Here is a 17797-nt window from a genome sequence, read left to right as displayed (position 1 = left end):
GTAGGGGAGGCAGCAGAAATGATGTGTATGATCTGAGAGCTTTTAGCCAAAACAGAGTGGGTATATTTAGTTGCCCTCATTTGTCGTTTTTAACAAACCAGTGGGTGTGTTCCTTCAGCCCTCATGGGGAAGGAATGAGAAATCTTTTTATCATGTGTGTTGTTTGTAGGGTCCCAGTCACTAGAACTGTGCCCTGTCCGTACAAGATCCTCAGCAATCGCAGGCTGAGTGAATGAGTGAACAGATGCGCAAAATGCAGCAGACTTGGGACCAAAAATGGAAACGGAAGCAGAGTTCATCCAGGCTTCAACTCTGTTCTGAAATGCCAGCCGCTCACTGAAGCTCTGAGCCATTGAATATAAAACTAACATAGTCATGGTTACTGGTGGGGATGCGGTGAGCATTTGGGGTGCTTGGGGTGTTTGTCTGGCTGGGGTGAGTATGTGTCCTCCTGTGATTTTTGCAGGGGCATGAGATGGGTAGGAGTAAGAGTGCCTCTGGTTCATAATGAAGCCTCCGTGTGGGCACAGCACAGGCCTTTCTCAGCCTCCTGGCTCACCAGGTCTTGTTCTGTAGAACCTGTGCCTCTAAGATTTCATCCAAGGGCCAGCCCTGTGACTCCACCATTGTCCTTCTTGTTTGTATTTCAGTAGTGTACATTTCTCGTGGAAAAGAACTGCCCCACCTCCTTTTTTTGTTTTTTGACCTAAAATGACTTGGACCCGCTCTTCTGCTCATCTGAATCCTTTTAGTCCCTCAGGACACGACACCTCCTTTGGGAACACTCCCCAGCTGCTCCAGAACACCCTTACCCAGAGCCTTCACTGGCATTTTCAGTTTGCAGCTGGTGCAGAGGAAGGAACATAGCCCTGGAAGCCTGGTGGTGCTAGTGTGAAATGTAATTATGTGCCTCACTGTGTGACCTCGGACCTAGTCTCTCTGAGCTTCAGTTTCCTCATCTGTCCAGAGGGAATTTGTAATAAAAGTTGTCTTTGGGTTTATATGAGAGTTTAGAAGTTCCTGTCATGGCGCAGTGGAAACAAATCCGACTAGGAACCATGAGGTTGCAGGTTCGATCCCTGGCCTTGCTCAGTGGGTTAAGGATCCGGCATTGCCATGAGCTGTGGTGTAGGTCGCAGACGAGGCTCGGATCTGGTGTTGCTGAGGCTGTGGCGTAGGCCGGCGGCTACAGCTCCGATTAGACCCCTAGCCTGGGAACTTCCACATGCCGCGAGTGTGACCCTAAAAAGACAAAAGCCAAAAAAAATTTAAGGAGACACCTAACACAAGGTGACAGTAATCATCACGGATCATGTGCATTACCTTGTCTATCATGAAGTAGATACTTCGATTATTTTTATTTTACAAGTAGGGAGACTGAGCCATAAAGAAATAGCATGCCTAAGTTTGCAAATCAAGGATATTTAGCCCTTAAATTTTCTTTAAGTGTTTTGTATTTGCATTCGTTCCACAAATGTTTATATGGGAGCCTACTCTATGTCAGGTCTTGGTGCTGGCAATATAGCAATGGAAAAAAAAGAAACAAAGTTCCTGTCCTCATAAAGCTCAGATTCTAGTGTAAGAGTTGGTCAATGAACGAGCAAATGCATGTGTAACAGAGTTAAGTGCTGGGGAGAAAACTAAGCCTAGTAAGGGCATAGGGAGTGCCTGGGGCAGGAGGGGAGGGGGCTAGGGGGAAGGGAGAGGGGAGGAGAGGAGGGAGAGGGGAGAATTGCTTTGCAGGGGTGGGTAGGGAGGGTGTCCCTAATTGGTTCAGTTTGGAGGCAGCTGCCCTCCAGGATGCCTGGGAACAGCTCCAGGCGTCAGGACAGCAAGTCCTGTTTGAGAGCAGAGCTGAGGCCTGGGGCTTGTTCTTCCAACTTCCTATTTCCTCATTAAGTCAGAGATTGCATCTTTTTCTTCTTTCATGTCCTGTGTGGTCTTGGATCAAGAAAATGAGGGGCACTTGGTTAAGTGGTCAGGAACTGTTTGGGGGTTGATTACTTTGTCTTGCTCTGTCTCATCTTAGATCACCTGGCAGAGGGTTGGTACCCAGTGCTCTGGGGTGTTCTCAGCAGGGGGCTGCGAGGCTGAGCTGGGCGGAGAGCACAGACCATGGGCACTGCCTTTGTAGCCTTCTTGTCCCTCCTGGGGCTTGGCACAGGCGGCTCCTCCTGATCCTCCAGGCCTCAGAGTCCAGTCCTTCTCCTAGGAAGCCTGCCTACAGCCTGGCCCAGCTGGCCCACTTGTTCTGAGCTCATAGCACACACTCAGCAGGGCTCCTCGGAGCTTGCTGTCAGGCCGTAAACTCCACAGGACGGGAAGCCTGGATATGACTGCTCATCTCTTCCCTACATCTCCAGCATCTAGTGCAAAGACTGGTAAATTTTTTCTCTAAAGGACCTGATGGTAAATATTTTAAGCTTCGCAGACCATCTGGTCTCTGCTGTAGCTACTCACCTCTGCCCTTTAGCCCAAAAGTAGCCAGAGACAACAAGTGCATCAGTGAGCGTACTGTGTTCCAATAAAATTTCTTTATGGACACTGAAATTTGAATTTCATGTAATTTCTACATTTCAGAAAATATTATCCTGCTTTGATTTTTTTCCAGCCTTATAAAAATGTAAGAACTGTTTGAAAGCTGTACAAAAATCATTGGTAGCTGGATTCCGTCTCAGAGGTGTAATGATGCATGGCTTATGGTGGGGGGGAGGGGAGGTCTTAATAAATGTTTTTGTTTTTGTTTGTCTCTTTTCGCCTTTTCCAGGGCCACTTCTGCGGCATATGGAAGTTCCAAGGCTAGGGGCCTATGCCAGAGCCACAGCAACGTGGGATCCGAGCCTTGTCTGTGACTTACACCACAGCTCACGGCAACGCTGGATCCTTAACCCACTGAACAAGGTCAGGGATTGAACCCACAACCTCATGGTTCCTAGTCGGATTCGTTAACCACTGCGCCACGACGGGAACTCCAGCAAATGCTTATTGAATGACTGAATGACATCAGCAAGAGGTTGTGAAATTGTGAGCTGCTGCCTTCCCTCAATTAACATCATAATCCTTTATCAGATTTCCTGTAATCTCTTGAAATCAAGGGAGATAGCCAGTTGGTTATTATTTTAAAAAGCAGCTTTATTGTGATAGAACATACCATAAAAATACCCATTTAAATTGTACAATTTGGTGGTTTTTGCTTCTTTTCAGTGTGTGACCATCATCACTATCAATTTTAGAAAATTTCATCACCCTCAGTGGAAACTGTGTACCCATGAGCAGTCTCTCCCGTTCCCCCAATTTCTCCCCTTTCCCCAGCCCTGGGCAAACATTAACAAATTTCTTGTCTCTATAGAGCTGCCTATTCTGGACAGTTTATGTAAATGAAGTCGTACCGTATGTGGTCTTTTGTGACTGGCTTCTTTCACTTTGCATGATATTTTCAAGGTTCATCCATGTTGTGGCATGTATCAGAATTTCATTTCTTTTTAAGGCTGAGTCATATTCCATTGCATGAACATACTGTATTCTGTTTGTCCTTATCTGCTCATCAGTTGACAGACATTTGGGTTGTTTCCACCTTTTGATTGTTATCAATAATGCTGCTATGAACTTTCGTATGCAATTTTGTGTGTGTGTGTGGACACGTGTTTTCATTTCTCTTGGAAAATACCTAGGAGTAGAATTGCTGGATCATGCGGTGACTGATGTTGAACCTCCTAAGGAACTGCCAGACTGTCTTCCCAGTGCACCATTTTACATTCCTGCTAGCCATGTTCCAGCTTCCCCACATCCTAGCAGGCAATTCTTTAATTTTTTTTTTTTTTTTTTTGGTCTTTTTAGGGCCTCACCCACGGCATATGGAGGTTCGCAGGCTAGGGTGCAAATCAGAGCCACAGCCACAAGCCTGCACCACAGCCACAGCAATGCTGGATCCAAGCCACATCTGCAACCTATACCTTAGTTCATGGCAATGCCATATCTTTAACCCACTGAGCCAGGCCAGGGATAGAACTTACAGCTTCTTAGCTTACTGAGCCACAATGGGAACTCCAGGCAACCCTTTATTTATTTATTTATTTTGTTTTTTTAGGGCCGCACTTGCGGCATATGGAGGTTCCCAGGCTAGGGGTCTGATCGGAGCTGTAGCTGCTGGCCTACACCATAGCCACAGCAACTCCAGGTCCTGAGCAACAACCAACCCACTGAGCAAGGCCAGGGATCGAACCCGCAACCTCACGGTTCCTAGTAGGATTCGTTTCCTCTGTGCCATGAAGGGAACTCCAGCTTTATTTTTGCATAACTCTTTTACTCTGTCTTTTTGGTTGTCCAGCTAGTTGTTAAATGGACACACCACCTTTGGCTGTGAGATTGTGGGATGAATAGGAACATTTAGATGTTTTATTATTTTTTTCTGTAAAAGTAATGCATGCTTAGTAGAGCATATTCAGAAAACAAAACCTGATAGCTTTTAGCGTTGCACCTGTCACATTTGGTCACAGCCACCAATTCTTTAAGGGTCTCTGAAGACCGAGGCAGCGGCCACAGTGAGCAAGCAGTGTAGTGGCTCAGGATGCAGCCAGGGGCTCAGACCCAGCTTCATGGACAGTCCTGCTGCTGCCTGGCTGCTGGACCTTGGTAAGACTGCCTGGCTGCTGGACCTTGGTAAGATGCCAGTCCTCCCTAGGCCCCAGTTTTCTTGTTGGTAAAAGGGATTCATTCAATGATCATTCATTTAGTAGATACTTACTGGGCACCTACGCTATGGCAGGCACAGCGCCTGTCTCACAGGGCTGCGGGGGAGGTTAAACAAGGCGATGCCCATTGCTGAGCAGAGCATAATCCTGGTCACTTAATAAATGGTATTAATAAAAACCAGGAAGCAGGACCTGCCCTTCCTCAGGGCTTGCAGTTGTGGTCAGGTAACCACAGGGACTCTCAGAGGAGGGAGGGTCCCCGAAGGTCATCCCCTCACTCACCCCGCTCTGGGCTCCAGTCGGGGGGCTTCTCGTCCCTGCCCGCATGTTTCGGGGGTTAGCACCCCCTCCCCATGCTGGAAAGTCTGGTCTTCAGATGGGTCTTTCTGGGGCCACCCAAGGGCAATGCCTATCAGCAGAGCCCAGGGCCAGCCCGCCGCCTCGTCTGCATGACAACGTGGGGCTATTTGACAACAGCCCCCTCGTCTCTTCTCTGTCTCTTCTCTGGTTCCACCAGCTGTCTCACAGGGAACTCCATTCCTAGACCCACTGCCCCGAGGCTGCCTTTTCTGTGGTTTCCTGGCCTCTCAGAGCCTTCCTTGCTGGAGATCCACACTCTCCTGCCAGAATGAGTTGTAAGCCTGGAGGGTGACAAATCTTCACCTTTCCCAGCAGGACGGTTTTATAGGAGAAAGTGCTGGAGCAGGAAAGATAACTTCATTCTAAATTATGGAAAAAATAAAATCCCAGCCAAAGCCTGCTGGCTCTCCCCCTCCCGTTTTCCAAGCTCACTCCATCTCACGGGCAGCCTTGGCCTTCGGCATCTGGGTCCCTGATGAGCCTTGCAGGGCAACTCGCTCTCCCCTGAGGCTTTGTGATTGGAGAGTCTGAGCTTTCCCACCTCCTGTTACCTCCTGTCCTGACGTTGATGCATTTCTTGGGCTGAGTTTGTAAGCTCCGTCCATCGTTTGTCCGTCTGATTTGTGTGTCCTAAGGCATCTCTCTTCTCTTGGTGGGAGGAATCCAAATGTGTTTAGCAATCCCTCTGCTGCTGCCTATGGATACAAACCTTGCAGTTCTGTAATCAGGAGTGTCTGGAAACCCACAACTGGCCCAGCTCTGTGCTGGGGCACATGTGGGCCATTCCCCATCCCCTGGCCTGGCTGTTTGAAAGCCTGTCCCTAACTGTGTTCCTGGCTGATTTACCTAACTGTATTCTTCAGTGGTTAGTGACTCACTCAGAAATTCCCTCATCTGTCTGCTCTCCTGGGGTTCTGAGTCAGCGGGGATGCAATATTGGGGTAGAATTCTGGTCCCCGCTCCCTCTCATCCCTGCTTGGAGGCAGAGGCAGTGGCAGAAGGCAGAGGACAGGACCTGTGTGAGCCCATTGGGCAGATCTGGGTCCTGGCTCCTGCAGCTGGAGGGGGCACCGTGGGGGCAGCTGCTGCAGGTGCTGGAACCTCAGGGCCTGAGGGCAGCTCAGGGCTTGGGTGGTGAAGAGCTTGGGCCTATATGGTAAGGGGGATGGTCACGCCCCAGTTGCCACTCCTCAGTCACATGACCGTGGGCCAGCTCTTTAAGACCTTGCCTCTTTATTGGGATAATAAAGGACCTGTTTCACAAGGTTATTGTAAATATTTTTCATTTTTGAAAAATTTTAAATTTTTTTGTCTTTTTAGGGCCGCACTTGCAGCATATGGAGGTTCCTAGGCTAGGGATTGAACTGGAGCTACAGCTGCCAGCCTACACCACAGCCACAGCCATGCCAGATCCGAGCTGCGTCTGCGACCTACGCCACAGTTCACGGTGACGCTGGATCCTCAACCCACTGAGCGAAGCCAGGGATCAAACCTGCGTCCTCATGGATGCTAGACAGATTCATTTCTGCTGAGCCACGACAGGAACTCTGGTTATTGTAAATATTAAGTGAGTTAACACAGGTCAAGTGTCTAGAACCTGCCCGGCATATAGAAAGCACTGCAGCTGTTGGTGATGACAGTGAGGATGATTGCCTAGCTTTCCTATTGGATCACCTGGTCCCTCCTTTTTTCCCCAGTAGGACAGGGCCCCTTGTCTATATTTACTGATGAATATGGGAAAACTTTGGCCTCAGCTTAACCCCACCGAGTGTGCCCTTAGTTTCCTTGGTGCCCACTCACTCCCCCTCCTGCCCAGCACATCCTCACCGCTCCTGCCCCCACAGCGAGAGCCAGCCTTGGGCTGCTTGCAGGTGACAGCAGACAGTCAAGTTTCCTTGCCTTGATTTCCCCTATCTGTAACCCGTGGGAGAACATTTAGCCCTCCCCTTCCTTGTACCAGCGCCTCCAGGGCTGTGAATGGTGTCAGGTGGCATCTATTAAGGGAGGCCAGCCGGTTAGAGCAGGACTTTGCTGTACGATGTGAGAGGGTCCGGGCCAGGGCCAGGGCTGAGCCTCGGGGCCTGGTCATGCAGGAACCACTCAGCTTGGCGTGGGCTGGGAGTGGAGCTGAGCTCCCTTGGTGTGGTTCTGGGAGCAGAGCACGTCCCCCGGTTGTTCTACCCACAGTGGAGCAAGTGGGATGTTGTTGAGAAAGTCAGACACAGAATGTTCTGACCCCAGACTGGACAGTGCTTTTTGCCCTCAGGATGCTTACAAAGGGGCAGCAGAAGGCTTACCGAAAGGAGGAAGCTCTCAGAGCTGTGAATAACCAGGGTCATTGCCTTCCCTTTGGGCGCCAGGCACTGTGCTGGGCGCTCCTTTGTGAAATGAGGAAAACCAGGCTCAGAGCTTCCTGAACTCCCCCCCCCCCCCCAGGCAAGGTTACCCAGTGGAATATACTGGAGACGGGATTTAAACATGCATCTGGGGGGATTCCAAAGTCCGTGTTGTTTCCAGGTGGGGAAAGCTGACTCCGAGGCAGAGTTCCCAAATCTGTGACTTTCTGGAGCCTTGTTGTGAAATCTCTCAGCACGTGATGTTTGTGTGTTCTCTTTTCTGCCCAAAGTCTCAGCCTCCCCTCCCTCCCCCCTCACCTGGCTGCTGGGCTGGTGTTGAACTGAACCCCTCTGCCTCTTTTCCTCCCTCCTAAGACCTGGGGGGGAGAGGGAGCTGTAGCAGGTGAGAGACCTGGGCTGAAAGGTGTGGATGACTTTGGGCTTTGTCACAATTTCCCAGGCCCCCGGGGGAGAGGAGGTATTGTGAGGTGCTGTGGCTGCAGGGGTCCCCAGGTGGGCAGGTGGAAGGAGTCAGGGAGCTGCAGTGTCTGGTGGCCTCCCTTATCTCCAGGGGTTTGTACCAGGTGTCTCTCAGCCCTTCAGGTTCCCTATTTTGGAAACATGGAGCCCAGGCTCCTCCTTCCTTCCTTCCCTGTTGCCTCTTTAAGGTGACAGTGTCCTTCTCAGCTGGCGGTAATTATTAAGCTGGGATGAGGCTGGAGAAGTTCCAGGCCATAACTCCCCGGGACAGCAAGGGTGGAAAGTTTTCTAGTGAGGACAAGTTCAAACAGGATACCCCCAGGGCCTGGGACAGGATGCAACCTTGGTTCACCTTGGAACACAGAGAGGGCTGGTTACGCCCGGAAGGACCTACCTCACGCTGCCTAGTTGGTGTCCTGGTGGGGCAGAAACCCAGCCAGCCAGCTGGTCCAGAGCCCCTTCAGTCTGGGGCCCTGGTCCCACTAGTGGCAGCCCTCCTTCTAGGCCCCCTCCCCTCCTCCCCACATCCACTTGTCCTCCCCCGGCTGCCCCAGCCCCGCTCTGGCCCTAACAACGCTTCCCAGCCTCTTGGACTGCCTTCTTTTGCACAGGCCTCCTCTGAGCCTCAGCCTCTCTACCTGTTGATGTCAACCTCGCTCTTTCGTGCCCACTCTTCCATCGCCTTCCAGCTCAGTGTGGCGTTGGTCAGGGCCTAAACTCAGCCCAGAGCACATTCAGTAGAAGCGGGAGTGTGGGGGGAGGGGAGGAGCATTGCCACCGTCACCTGATCAGGTCACAGTGACCGAGGCCCTCACCTGCCCTGTGTGAGGCTGTCTTCCGTGGCTGCAACGAAGCCGTGCATGGCAGGCTTACCTTGGGGGAGCCACCCGTCACGGATGGCGAGGCCCCACCCGTGAGGGACAGTTGCAGAGCCTCCCGGGACAAACTGTGTGGAACCGGGAGAGGCTTTTGGGATCTGTGGACTTAGCCCAGGGTCTGGAGCCAGGCAGGCTCTTGCTGCGGGCTCATTTGCAGATCTTGGCTCCGACCCAGGGGCTCTGAAAGTTTCCTCTTTAGGAGACTGACAAGGTTGGGGGTGCGTCTTCCTGGAGGTCCTTCCAGCTCTGCCTGTTTGTCCCATGCCTTCTATGGGTCAGGTGGCCAGGAGCACATGAAAGGCCTACCCCATCTGATCCTCCCCCACTAGGCTCTTATTTGTCTTCACCTTACAGATGAGTTTGGGAGCAGAGGTTCCAGCCTGGCTCCCTAGGTCAGATCTGGGCCACTGGTGCATTTTGTTTGAGCCCACTAGATGTTTTTGTTTTTTAGAGCCAGTGTTTAAACACTGAAGAGATTTCACAAACTTAGAGATTCCTGGCTTTTTAGAGCTGAAATGAGGTCTAGTTGCCTGGAGCCCACCCTCCTGGAGGCGACAATTGGCTGTGTCTCAGTTGCAGGCACCACCTTCAGGCGGGGCCTGTGCTTTCCTGATCCACTCCTGGCACAGCGCGGGGAGTCACTAATTTACATGTTCCACCTGCCTCTGCAGGCGCTTGAGTTTGCAAACCTTGATTTAAGGGTGCCCTCTAACCCCCACTGTAGGTCAGTAGGGCTGCAGTGCAGGGGGCAGGAGGCAGGCTTGGCTTTCTGACGGTGAACTGTGAACCACACCCAGCAGGGATTCTGGGTCCTCTGTTGGAGCAGAGAAGCCCTAGGTCAAGCCTCTAGATGAGGAAGTTGGCAAGAATCCCCCTTCCCGTGAGGTGTGTCCCCAGCCCTGTCCTGTGCTGTGCCAGTGAGGTGGTCTCTGCTTGCTCATGTTTCAGTCCAGAGAAAAGCCTGAGTCTTTTCAAAAGGCTTTGATGGCTTTTTGTGTACTGCCTGTCCTCCTGCACCTTGCTTTCTGTGTACTGGCAGGTTGAACCCGGGAGACCCACCTCCCCACCTCAAGGAGCATTACCAAAGTGCCACAGAAAGAGCTTGTATTTTGCTCCAGGCAGACAGGGGCAGGAATAGGGATGTCTGCTATTGGCCAGGCCCCCTGGGCAGGCCGGCAGGATGCTGATGCTGGGCCTCCCAAACAGGGCAGGGTCCTGGGGCGGTGGGGGCTCTGGTGGATGTGGAGGTTTCCTGCACTTGGTGTTGGTCTGTCCAGCTGTTTCCTCCTGATAGAATGGCCGGACAATGCCATGGTGACTCAACTCCCAGCACTGTCAATGAACAATAACGGATAGTCAGGGTCAGTTGGGGAGTGGTGCTGGGCCAGTCACCGGCTTCCAGGCTCCCAGGTGGGAGGAGCCGGTTGCTCTGCTTGCTCTGGGTGTCCCAGGGTCCTCTCCGGGTTGGGGCAGCTTCAGGCTGTTGCTTTTGGGTCTCTCTGCTTCTCTGTGCACAGCTGATGCTGAGCGTCTGTGGTTCCATGCTGACCAGCTGCCCGCCTGCATTTCCAAGTCAAGCTTTGCCAGACCCCTTCACCCTTGGTTTGAGGTTCTGTGGGTTTGGCGCGGTCCCTGGGGTTCTGAGTCTCTACCCAGGCGTCCAGGACCTGGATAAGCTTCAGATGAGAAAGACAGCTGTAGAATTCTTTAATCTCCTCCAGTGGGTAGAGGATTAAGCAATTTTTTGGTGGGTTTGTTATTGTGTATTATGATTCTTTTTTAAACAAAAGCAATTGTTTTTTGTGTATTTTCTGGGTCCCTATCATGCTTATTACTAAGTAGCACTTTTTGTGAGTTTATCCAACATAATCCTTCCATTAACTCTCAGAGGGGCTCTCGTTACCCCCATTTTACAGATGAGGCATCTGAGGGTAAGGAGCCTGCTTAAGACAGCATATCCTCCTCACATTAGTGTCCTGTGACATAGGACTTCCCAGGGAGGGACATGGTGTGGAAGAGTTAAAGAAGAGACTGGGAACCAGTGATAGAGGTGTGAAAGGAGCTGTGTAGGGAGGATGCCCTGGGGAGCGGGGCCCCGTTCCTGGGGTTTACAGCCAACAGCGGAATAGGCGTGTGATCAACTTGCTCTGATGCGAGACAATGTGATTGGTGCTGACAGTGGCGCTGCCAGTGTGATCTGGCACCACATTTTTGCTGCTAAAAGAGCACATAGCAGAAGAGATGCTTCCGAACAGAAGTGGGAGATTCCTGGCCCATAGGACTGATTTAGCTGTCAGCATGATTGACACTGGTCCATGTAGAAAACACTGAGATGTAAGTGCCATGTATGTCTAGAGTTGCAAAAATGCAACGTAGCTGAGAATTATTTTTAGTGCAGTTATTTGTGAATGTATATTAACAGCCTGAGAAATATTCATTCTGAGTCAGTAATTCTGTTCTTTGGAATTTTTTTTCTTTTCCTTTTCTTTTCTCTTTTCCTTTTTTGGCTACATCCACAGTAAATGGAAGTTCCTGGGCCCAGGGATCGAATCTGACCCACATCTGCCATAGCTGTAGTAATGACGGGTCCTTAACTCACTGTGCTGGGCTGGAGATCGAACGAGCAACACCACAGAGAGAAGCCAGATCATTAACCCATTGAGCCACAGTGGAAACTCCCTGTTCCTTAGAATTTATACTGAGGAAGTAAGCATATGTATATGTCTATGTACAGACATAGATACCTATGTGTATACACACATATATCTTTATTATAGCATTATTTATAATATTTAAAATTGGAAACATACCAAATGCCCAACAATAGATGATTTTTTGTAAATTTTGATACATTCATATGCCAGTCTACCATATAGCCTTTAAAAAAAATCATGTCTTCGGAGTTCCTGCTGTGACTCAAGGGATTGGCAGCGTGTTGTGAGTGCTGGTACTTGCATTCGATCCCTGGCCCTGCAGCTGCGGCTTGAGTGGCAACTGTGGCTCGGATCTGATCCCTGGCCCGGAAACTCCTTATGCCTTGGGGAGGCCACAAAAGGAAAAAAAAAAATCATGTCTTCAAAAATTATATACAATGACTCCAGATAATGCTTATGAAAAAGTGTCTAGCAAATACAAGAAGACATCAAAGTGTATATACTATGAATCCTAGTTTGTTTTTTACAGTGTGAGGAAAAAAGGACTAGAGGAAAGATACTGAAAATGCTAGTGAAGGTAGTGATTATTACTGATTTTTATTTTCTTTCTTATGTTCTTCTGTGCTTTCTAAAATTTCTTCAGTGACCAATAATAACAACAAAAAGTCTTGAGAGTCTGGGGACTGCAGGGTGCTTATTGCAGGGGCAGGACTCCCTGCCCTCTGACCCGAGGTCTCTAGCATTGAGCAGAGTAGGGGGTGCAACGTGCTCCGGGCAGTGGGGCCTCTGCCCCTGAGCCCCTCTTCCTTCCTTCTCCATCACACTCTGCCCCTCCAGTTTTCTCCCTTATTTGGCCGTAAATTTATAAGCAAGAATGATTTTTAAAAATTTGTATTGTTTTTATTGGTTGCGTTTTCTGAAATATTCCGATGGGAGACGCTTTATATTTCTCACTCTAAATGAAAACCCTAATTTAAGTTCCTTTCCACTCATGCGATCCCAATTGATTTTTCTTCTCTGTAGTTCAGATGGTCTTTGTCAAATAGAAGAATTTTCTGCTTCTGCCTGAAATGGTCTCTGAAAGCCCAATTTAAAGTGATGCCGCGTTGCCATGGCCTGTTAGGTAATGCTGGTCCAGCCCAGATTCACACAGAGGAATGGAGAGACCAAAGCTTGCTGTTCTGACCAAGTTTTGTGGCTGATGATGTGATTGAAACTGACTTCCATGAGAGCCCAGAGAACACTTGTGATGCTAAGTTGAAAGCAGCCTTTGTGTTTGTGTTTTGTGGATATTGATCAGGGTGAAGCCAGGGTATCACTTGGCATTTGAGGCCCCCACACATGTTGTTTGATAAATACTGGCCTTTGCAGCAACATTCACTCCCAACGCTGAGACTGCCTGTCAGTGTCGTATTCAGGTGTATGAGGAGAAGGGTCGGTCCCCTGTTAAGAAAATAGATTCTGGGAGTTCCTGCTGTGGCTCAGTGGGTTAAGGACCCGACATAATCTCTGTGAGGACACAGGTTAGATCCCTGGCCTCACTCAGTGGGTTAAGGATCCAGCATTGCAATGAGCTTCCATGTAGGTTGCAGATGTGTCTTGGATCCGATGTTGCTGTGGCTGCGGTGTAGTCCTGCAGCTATAGCTCGAATTTGATCCCTGGCCTGGGAACTTACATATGCCGCAGGTGTGGTTGTGAAAAAAAAGAAAAGAAAAAGAAAAAAAATTATTTTGGATCAGAGAGATTCAGTTCCTGGTGCACTAGCACAGGGATTTATATATAGGTGACCATTGTATATATAATGGAGGCTGAGGTCTCACATCTGCCATCTGCAAGCAGGACACCCAAGTGGTGAAATTCGGTCCCAGTCCAAAGGCTTGAGAACCAGGGGAGCTGATAGTGTAGATTCAAGTCCAAGGACAACAAAAAAGTGAGATGGGATGTCCCGGCTGAAATACTGAGGCAAGAAAAGAGGGGTGACTTCCTCCTTTTGTCCCATTCAGGCCCTCAGATTGGATGATGCCCGTCTACGCTGGGGAGAGCCATCTGTTTTACTGAGTCCACTAACTCCAATGCTAATCTCAGCCGAAACATCCTCAGCCAAAAATCTGGTTTAATCTGGGCACTGCATGCCTGGTCAGGTTGACCCATACAGTTTACGAGTAGTATTAAGTACCTCCATGTTATTGGGTCACCATCACCACCATCCACTTGTAGGATTTTTTCATCATTCGAAACTGGAACTCTGTACCCCTTAACACTAACCCCTCACCCAGTGTGGATTGGCGTCCAGAGGGTCAGAGGGGGCGCCCATGCAGACCCGGGCAGAGTTAGAGCCCGCTTGCTGCTGGTCCCTAACTCTTCCCCGACTCAGGAGATCCCTGGTCTTCTCAGATGCCTCCCTCCAGCCCTCCCCCAGCCCTGATGCCACCCTCCACTTTTCGCTTCTATGGATAGGACTCCTGTGGGGATCTCACATAAGTGGATTCATTGTTCTTTTGTGACTGGGCTTGTCATCGAGCATCATGTCCTCAAGGTTCATCCAGGCTGTAGCAAGTGTCAAAACTTCCTCCCTTTTTGATGGCTGAATAATATAGTCTGTTGTCTGGGAAGACCACATTTTGGGTATCCATTCCTCATCTAATGCACATCTGGGTTGTTTCTACCTTTTGGTGACTGTGCATTACTATATTTTAAAATTAAATTCCCACCATCCCCCTTCGCAGTGGTTCCAGTGGTTTTTCAGTGTATGTACAAGCCCCCCCCCCCCCGCTACCACTCACAGCATTGTGACATGGAAACAACGGGTGCCCACCTTCAGTGCTAATACACGTATGTGCATAGGTCATTTTCCTGTGCACTGGATCCATTTATCCTTTTCCCTCATCAGGCTGGACGTGCTCTGAGGCCAGGAAGAAGGTTGAATAATCCTTCTTCCCAGGTCCTGGGAGCCTGATGAGTATGTGGTAAAGGATGGAGGTTGAGAGTGGGGGCTCTGAGGCTAGACCATGTGGCAGCATCCTGATTCCATCTACAGTGACCCGTCGTCTCACCCTTCAGCACGCAGCTTGTCCACTTTGAAGTGGTGATGATGGGGTAATGTGTCATGGGGCTGTTAGGAAAATTAAATGAGAGAATCCATGTTGAGGGCTTGGCATGGTGTCTGGTGCATGATGAGCCCTTAAATGTTAGCTTAAGAAAACAAAGATCTCCACGTCCCTTTGGGAATTTCCCTCTTTTGTTCTCAGATCGTCCCGAGGTGGCTGAGAGTGAGATGAATGGGTCCTTTGGTGTGTATTGGACACCCAAGGGATTGGGGACGCCGTGCAAAACCAGGCAGAGTGAGAGGCCACTTCCTGCAGCTCCCTAACTGTCCCATGCCCTCTGTCCCCACCCAGGTGGTCCCTGGTCGTCTGGGGTGCCTTCCTTGCAGCCTCTTTCCTGCAGGATGGCTGGTCCTGGGTGGACTTAGACATGAGTGGAGGCCTTGAGCACCACATTGACTCTTGAGCTCTTGTAGGACGTGCTGCTGGGATGGCCAGCAGGTCACTGCCCAGCTGCTTACCTCCCCAGGCCGCTGCAGGGCACATCGGCCGTGTCCTGTGGCCGGCCTGCCTGCCAGCTTGGGAAACCTGAGCCCCACTGGCCGGGTGGAGCCACACACCAGCAGGACCTGCTGAGTGCCTGGCAGCCGCTAAAAGTGGCCTGTGTTCCCCTGAAGCCGATTGAGCTGGTGAAAACAGAAGTTCTTTTTTTTTTTCCCTCTACTTAAGAACATTTTCCTAAATATTTACTGGATCCTCTCATAATTGCTTCTTCCATCAGCTTCTGGCTTCAGCTTTCTGGCCATGGGGAGAGTTTGCTGCTTGGAGCTGCTCTTCTGCTCGGGAGGGGCTCCTGCTTGAGAGCAGAGGGCAGGAGCGAGTGTGGGGTCTGCAGGTGGTCACCCCTCCGCCAGGTGACGGCTCTTAGGACTGGCCCGCGGCTCGGTGGTACCCGTGTGACCTTGAGCGTGCTTCTCGACCCCTCTTGCTTTAGCTTCCTCATCAGTGGGATGAGATAATAATAGCATCTGCCTGCAGAGGGAGATGTGAGGACTCTGAGATAATCTGTGTAAAACGCTTAGCATGGTGTCTGGCACACGCATGGATGCTCTAAAGACACAAGTTACTTCTATTTTTATTGGCAAATTTTATTTTTGCTGTTCTCAGCCGTTCATTTCTCTCCATCTTTCCCTTTTGGCATCCCTGACCCCCCCACCCCCGCCAGGATCCCTGTGTCCTTGAATTGCCCCCCTCCCTCCTCTAGTGCTCCCTCTGGGGAGAGTCTCATATGCAGCCCTGCCAGGTTTCAGGGCTAGAAGCTTCCAGGGTGTCTGGGCTGGTCCCCAAGTGATAGGTGTCCTGGCCGAATACGTGTTGCTTTTCCTCACCTCCTCTGACCTGGAGCTCCCTCTCTGCTGAGATGGTTAATCTTTGTAATTTTCTCTACTTTGGGGGAAAAATTGCACCGAGTGTGTAAGGGGCCCCTCTGTGCCAGGAGCTGTCGGGCACATTCACGGTCTCATGTCATTGTCTCAGTGGCTCGGAGCCTGGAGATGTTGTTATGCCAGTTTTCACAGGGCAGGAAACTGGCACTCATTGCAAGGCCAGGTAAATGGTCAAAGGTCACACATGAGGAGGTGACAGTGGGACTTGACTAAGCCTAGATTTGTGAGGCTGCAGTGTGTTCTTTGCATTGGTGGCAGCACATGGCCTGGTGGCTGAGAGCACTGGTGCCCTGCTCCCCTACTCACTCTGTGGCTGGGGGCCAGTTCCCTTCCTTCGCTAGCCTCAGTTTGTTCACCTGGAAATGGAGTGACAATAGCGTTGATGCTGGTGAAGCTGAGGGCATGGGGTGTGGTGCATGAGCAGGGAATGTGAGCCCCGGCTCCACACTCTCAGGTCCTAGCTCTGACCCCTTCTGGACAGGCCTTGGGTAGTTGGCATAGGGTATCCCATCCTTCCCAAAGTCCTCTCCATTTTTTAAACCTTTTTTGAAAAAATTGCAGTAAAATACACGTAACATAAACTTTGCCATTTTAACCATTTTAAAGTGTACCATTTGGAGTTCCTGTTGTGGCTCAGCAGGTTAAGAACCCAACTGTGAGGATTCGGGTTCAATCCCTGGCCTCCCTCAGTGGGTTAAGGATCTGGTGTTGCTGCAAGCTGTGGTGTAGGTCTCAGATGTGGCTCAGATCTGGTGTTGCTGTGGCTGTTGTGTGGGCTGGCAGCTGCAGCTCTGATTTGACCCAGGAACTTCCATATGCCGCAGGTGTGGCTTTAAAAAGGGAAAAAAAAGTGTACAACTGATGGGCATTGAGTACATTCACATTGTGCAACCATCAGCACTACCTAATTCCGTGACTCTTTCATTGCCCCCAAATAGAAACACTGCACCCCTTAGACATCATGCTTCCAGCCCCCAAACCCACCCCCTGGCAACCACTAATCTGATTTATGTCTTTGGGTTTACCCATTCTGAACATTTTGTGTAAATAAAATTATACAATATGTGGCCTTTTGTGTCTGGCTTTTTTCAATATTTAGCATAAGATTTTCAAGGTTCATCCATGTGGTAGCATGTATCAGCATTTCGTTTCTTTTTAGGGCTTAAATAATATTCCGTGGTATGTATAGACCATATTTTGTTTATCCCTGTATCTGCTGATGGACATTTGGGTTGTTTCCACCTTTTGACTGTTGTGAATAGAGCTGCTGAGAACGTTCATACACAGTGTTTGTTTGGACACCTGTTTTCAGTTCCTTTGGGGATTTACCTGGGAGTGGAATTGCTGGATCATATGGTAATTCTGTGTTTAACATTTCGAGGAGCTGCCAAACTGTATCCCGCCGTGGCTACGCCATTTTATATTCCCACCAGTAATGTATGAGGGTTCCAATTTCTCTACATCCTTGCCAACACTTGTTATTTTCCATTTAAAAAAAATTAAAAAAAAAAAAATTGACCGCCCTAGTGGGTGGGAGGTGGTAGCTCGTTGTACTTTTGATTTGCATTTCTCTGGTGACAAATGGCATTGAACATTCTCCTTCGGTTTTAACATCCCCACTTTCTCTTGACCCTCTTCTCAGGTCTTCCACCGTTCTGTTCAGGCTTTGCAGAAGGTGGCCTCGTTTGTCTAGACCGTGTTCAAAATGCTCAGATCCCAGGGCGGGCCTCCAGCTGGGCTGGGACCCGCCTGGTGTGGAGACCCCACTTCACTCCAGGTGCGCTGCTTTCTCTCACCCGGTCTCCTCCAGACGGCACCATCCTTAGCTCCCGCTCCTGGGGTCCCTCAGATTCTGATCCTTCCTCCCAGGTGGTCACAGTTGTTTCAGCCTCGTCAGGGCGAGGACAG

At 50.1% G+C, this 17797-nt stretch overlaps 1 protein-coding gene across 3 annotated transcripts in view; it reads left to right on the top strand.

Annotated features, from left to right (window-relative positions):
• The window catches only part of TSPAN9 (tetraspanin 9), a 192594-nt gene that overhangs the window by 28296 nt on the left and 146501 nt on the right, over nt 1-17797 (top strand). Inside the window, exon 1 of one of the 3 annotated variants that reach the window (XM_013997827.3) lies at nt 7699-7790. The exons of the other annotated variants lie outside the window; for them this stretch is intronic. The gene's annotated coding sequence lies outside the window, so the exon portion shown is untranslated. Of the gene's footprint in view, nt 1-7698; nt 7791-17797 lie in introns of those variants that run through there. 3 annotated transcript variants of the gene reach the window in all.

This window comes from Sus scrofa, chromosome 5 (genome assembly GCF_054392235.1).
Source record: "Sus scrofa isolate SSC_HxYL_T2T_F1_AM1 chromosome 5, Sscrofa_HxYL_maternal_Yorkshire_Landrace_v2.0, whole genome shotgun sequence".
NCBI classification, from domain to species: domain Eukaryota; kingdom Metazoa; phylum Chordata; class Mammalia; order Artiodactyla; family Suidae; genus Sus; species Sus scrofa.
Note: the sequence above shows the minus strand (reverse complement) of the source record. Positions and strands in the feature narration are given on the sequence as shown.